The sequence below is a fragment of the Coregonus clupeaformis genome, unplaced genomic scaffold, assembly GCF_020615455.1.
Source record: "Coregonus clupeaformis isolate EN_2021a unplaced genomic scaffold, ASM2061545v1 scaf2048, whole genome shotgun sequence".
In the NCBI taxonomy this organism is placed as follows: Eukaryota; Metazoa; Chordata; class Actinopteri; order Salmoniformes; family Salmonidae; genus Coregonus; species Coregonus clupeaformis.
Window position 1 is genome coordinate 48,478 of NW_025535502.1, and position 6,000 is coordinate 54,477.

Below are 6,000 nucleotides of genomic sequence, written 5' to 3' on the forward strand. Positions count from 1 at the left end.
GATCACACTGTACAAGACCTGCCTAATATCACACAAACACACACATATAAACAATACCTGTCTGCCCACAAGCATCAAAACAAACAAACACATGCCCGCACACACACACACACTCACGCACGCTCACAGATGGACAGGTGCTTTCCTCTCCCTGCTCAAAGAACTGACCTCTGTACGTAGTTTTCCATTAGTAATATTGTTGCACACAATACTGTCTCTCGTACTGTTTTCAGAATGTCAGTGAATGCAGTCTTCAAAGGATATGCCAGTGTTTGTAGTGCAGCCCTGCACCTAGAGTAGCATCAAATGAGATTTTTACAGGATAGAAGAGAACATAGAAGGGAAGAGAAGGGACATGTTTTTCAAGAGGAAAGGTAAAAGTGACAATTAATATTTCGCACTATGTCCTCATAAGAGGATTCAAGGACACTGGTTCAGTGGTAGAAGCATTCATTTTTCAGAATGAGGCACAGCAGGTTTGGGAATATGGGTTTGGGGATGTTTTTCAGTGTGAGAGATGATCCTGACCTATAAATAAAATCACATCAAAATGTACCACTAAATAAAAAGGAGAGGATGCATCACATGGTTAGAAACAGAAAAGGGTTTTCTAGGATAACATCTGAAAAGCATTGAAAATCTATAGAAGGGAACTGCTTCATTCAGCCTTGCATTATTCATGCCAAGGGAATGACCATGTGGTAGCATGTTACAGAAGAGAGGATGGAAGACAACAACCTGCATGTACAACCAATGCATGTCAGAAAAGCACCAAAGTTTCTGGGTGATGGAGATGGCATAATGATCTGTTTCAGCACTGGACAGCCAACTGAGGAATGAAAGGGAAAAAACAGCTATGTGTAGGGGATGGAGAATGACAGGAGAAGTAGACAGAGTAGAAAGGAAGGGGGGGTTCAATTAATGGAGCTTAGGCACGTGTGTATGGGGGGGTCTACTGCCAAGGGCTTCTCATTCAGCCCTGCATGCCTCTCAGGCTCTCAGTAGCTCTTCACCAGATGGGAGGTAGGGAGGGGTGGAGGGTCGCGAGGGTAGGGGGGCCTCTCCTGAACCCCTAGCATTAGGCCTCCCTTTGTCCTCTTGGCTGTCACCGATGGCAGCGCAGTTGGGTAACACAGGCAGGCACACTGCAAATCTCATTAAAAAGTGAGAGGAGTGGCTGAAGGAGGCTTTAGGAGGCTTTCTAATAACACTACATGGGGAAAGGTTGCATATTGGATCCAATCACAAACATCTGCCCCCACCATAACTCACTCTATCCACTAAAGGTCTTCAAAAACCTCAGCTAGTTTAAGGATATTTGATATGAAATGAAGAAAGCATCACAATGTTATAGACATTTTACAAACTGCCATATTTTACCATGACAAACACAAAACAAGACTGTCTGTGACTTGTGTTACACATCACCAGCATTATAAGTCAACTAGTTTTACAGGGCCACATAGAATGACCTTCTCTTCCTTTGAAACAAATGTTTTCCACTCACTTGTCAACCAACCAACACAACCACCCACACTCACAAACACTGCCCTCCTCCTTGTCCCTGTCCCTGGTCCCCTCCGCCTACCCTAGTCCCTTCCGCCACTTTCTCCCTCTATGCTTTATTGATTTAATGTTGTCATCACACCTCTCTATCTGATTTCATTAGTCACAGTGAGGTGACACATCAGATGGAGGGATCTCAGAGAAGGAAGAGGAGTGACAGTATCACAGTCTCCCATCTTGTTCAGTGTTAGGATGGAGCACAATGTAGTACTTAGGGACTGAATGGGCTCTACAGTATATGGGTTCTATTATACGGTTTGATATTGTATCCACAAACTTGACTGAGTGATGATTTCCAATGTTGTGTGTATGTCTATGTAAGTGCAGGTGGTCCTCTTTTGAACACTGCTCATTCTTCACGTCACTGACCCTGTAATTTACCTTTAAACACAGTGAATGGGGGCTTCACCAACCCTGTAATTTCACTCATTGTAAGATTACACACACACACACCAATTGGCCTACCATCCTATCAATGTTACAGCCACTCAGATAACCAGATGGATAGCTATTTCCTCCTGGCAGATACACTATGTGCTGCCAAAGGATTTTAATTGTCTTCTGTCTTTTCAGCTTCATGATTCCATCTTTCTTGCATTTTTAATATGAGCGTTTTGGTGCGTTCCAATTTTCACTGGGCTATTCCGTGAGCTTTCTGATCAATGTTCATTAATTTCTTCTGGATTTATATTCCATTTGGTTTGTCTCTCTTCCTCTGTCCTCAGTTTTCAACTCACTTTAATCTTTCGCTCGCTTTCCTTTTTCTCTGTCCTGCTTTAATGAGCATGGTGTTCACCGCTGGGGCGTACTGTCCCTTTAAGAGCGGAAGGTGTGAGAGCAGACACCTTGTTATGAGTGAGAGGGAACAAACCATAGAAAATGAACACATACAAGGGGAGGCACACAAGGGACAGTGCCTTGACATTTACTGAAGCGAGAAAGAAGTGCAGTCTGATTCTCTCATAGACAAAGACAATATAGCGTCTTGACACCAAGACAGGACTATAAAAATCAGCACAGAGCTTGCTAGATAAAGGTGTCAGAGCACAATGTGTAGAGTGGGTGACAAAATCAGAAAAGGGTCACGATGAGAATCAAAATGAGTCAGATCGATATAATATGATAACGTATGACCACTGCCGCTGTATTTCTCTCATTATGTCCATTCCCTGTTCATCTGCCCCCCCCCCCTCTCCCCCCTCTATCTGTTTGTCACTGCATGGTGACTCAGACACTGCAGAGCTGCTAGGTCTTACATGATATGAAATTAGTCACACTGCAACCGGACATTATCTAGCTCTCTTTCTCACACACGCTCATACACACACACGCTCATACACACACACATGCACACACGCACACACACACACACACACACACACACACACACACACACACACACACACACACACACACACACACACACACACACCTGCCTACCTACAGGCATGCACGGACACACACACACATACACACACACACGCACACACACACACACACACACCGCCTACCCACAGGCATGCACACCAATAGGCATGCACACACACACACACACCAAGCATTTAGCCTCACCCTCAGTACTCCTTCCAACCCTTCCCTGCAGCTCGACCGCAACCAGCCTGGCACGGACAGTGAACTGGCGTACTTATCAAAGAAACTCCTCCATTACCAGACTGTGCTCTTCCAATGTACCCAGACACCTGAATAAATACATAAACTGATTTTAATGATGCTCTCTTCACACTGCCTTGACCACACATCACACAGGATGAATGCCCACACTGGCTGAGGCTGTCAATCCACACGCCTCCCCTCAGAGACATCCTGCTCTCTCTCTCTGTCTCTTTCTCCATTTCTCTCTCTCAAATTGAAAGTCAGCACTGCATGGTTGGTGTGTCAGCTGTGAAAACAGTCTTTTAAAAGTATTTTCTTTGGTCTCGAAGGCTTCAGCAAGTCAGTCAAGCACAGGCCTTCAATTGCAAATAAAAGTGCCCACTGCCCACAGACAGAATGTGACCATGAAAGGAAAACTGTTCTGCACATAGGCCTGACAAGAATGCTTGACAGTCTTTCGTCATTTAGCTTTCGGTGACATTATGAGCATTCTGGGACAGTTGATGTTGCTTTAACAGCTTGGTGCACAAGCTCTTCAAAGAGCCCTCGCAAATTGATTACATAATGCCACTCCCCTCCTTCAAATAAACAGGCACGCTGTTCTCACAGACCTAATGCTTAACTGTCTTGTTACTGTTGCAGAGAAAATGATGTCCCCTGAATGAGTATTGGCAGACATGTTTGTGCTGTTTAGAGAGAAAATGATGATGGAAGGGGGAGATTTAGAGAAGTAGGGAGGAGTGTGGAGGAAGGAGAGACAGGAAGGAGGGAGGAGTGGGGAGCAAGGAGGGGGAAGAAGGATGGATGGGAGAGGGAGAGGGAGTAAGAGCAGGAAGTAAGGAGGAAGGAGGAAGTGTGGTTAGGAAAAGCCTGTTTAGTCCGTCTGACTGCTCCCTGAGCATTGATGCAGCTCCCTCATGAAAGTGAGTTGTGTTGTGTGTAGCTGGCTGTGGCATGACGCCACGTCACATGACCCCTGGAGTCTAGCCAACCAATAGGCCGTCTGGGAGCCAGGAACACAGGGGACCACAGACAACAGACGGAGAGATGGCAGGAGGAGAGGGAAAGAGAGAGGGAGAGAGTGAGTGAGTGAGTGAGTGAGTGAGTGAGTGAGTGAGTGAGTGAGTGAGAGAATGAGTGAGAAAGTGATTGAGTGAGTGAGTGAGAGAGAGAGAAAGTGATTGAGTGAGTGAGTGAGAGAGAGAGAGAGAGAGAGAGAGAGAGAGAGAGAGAGAGAGAGAGAGAGAGAGAGAGAGAGAGAGAGAGAGAGAGAGAGAGAGAGAGACAGACAGACAGACAAACAGAGAAACATAGTAAATGATATGACACATATTGAGAATAATGGAAATTAGTAGTGAGAAATGTAGTGGAACAGATGGCTGTGGCACAGCATACATGTAGTATATGAGAGACAACGGGGAGAGAGGCGTGCACTCCCATTGGCCACATATACTGAGGCTGTGATGTCACCACAGACCTAGGTACCTCTGTGAGAGTTGGTGCCTACAGTACAGTACGTGCAGTACTATCAGCCCCCTCCCCATTGACTAAGGACAGCAAATGAAGCACATAATAAGGGTGGACAAAAGGGGACTGGGAAGATGCAGAGCAGTCAGTGCTAGTTTGTTGTAAAACCAAGTGAATATGTGCTGGTGTCTGTAAAGCACCACAACGCTACACGTCTATCTCTACCTTGTGAGGGAGTCTAGTTTTAAACACAAACCCTGACTCAGTGAGACTCAGTGAGAGTCTGTGTCCCTATGTGTTGGGATGCTCATCAGAACTCCAGACTGCAGTATACCTGTGTGTGTCTGTATTAGCTATGGCAGTACACATCCAGTACATGACTAAGTGTGTATGTGTGCATGTATAATATTTGTGTGTCCTTGTCTAGTTCTCTTTTTCTATACACCTTTTGTCCATCTTTCCAAAGCTGAGCTAGGTTGTCATGGAGACCACACACTTGTGGAAAAGGAAACAGGCAGAAGGGAGAAATCCGGTTGTCATGAGATACTCTGAGATTGTGGGGTCGAGGAGAGAGAGAGAATGAGAGTGAGAGAGAGAGTGAGAGAGTGAGAGCAGGAAGACTGCAACAGCGACAGAGAGTGTTGAAACCACAGGCACAGCTGAAATCATGCTTTCCTTTCTCTGCTCAGGCCAAGTGGCGTGAATGCAGATAAGAGGACAAGTTGCAACCATATGCACATGCACACAGACACCTGTCCTGAGGAAGCTTAGCTGGGACCTTCCCTGGAGCCTGTGTTTGTTTGCTCATCATGTCCAGGTATCCTCCAACATGTTTAAACAGGCTTCCACCATCGGTCATAACACAAGGACCAGGTGTCTAATCCCTCACCTGATGACAGGGGTTAAGAGACTGAGGAGTGATAATATAGCCATCACAAGCACTCCATCACATGATAATTACATTTCAGTGGCACTCCATTGCTTCCACGCTCTCAGGATAATCTTGTTAAAACCGAGTAGTCGGCATCCCAGTGACAGAGAGAACAGGCTCATGGAGAATACAATGGCTCATGGAGCAGCCAATGTCTGAATGAATGAACGAATGCACAGTGTGGAGGAGTAAAGCTTTTGTTGAGTAACCTTGGTGCTGGAGACCAAGGTTGGTTCAATAATCTTGTTTTTCTTGTATTATTTTGCTGAAAGATTGGTTCATTTCTGATGAAGAATATACTGAAAAGGGAATAGCTGAAATTTCACTTGAATTTGATGTGTTGGTTGTATTATAATGTCATACAATTTAATAGTCCATTATAATGAAGTCATTATAATGCTATGTGGGGTGAGGCTGGAACT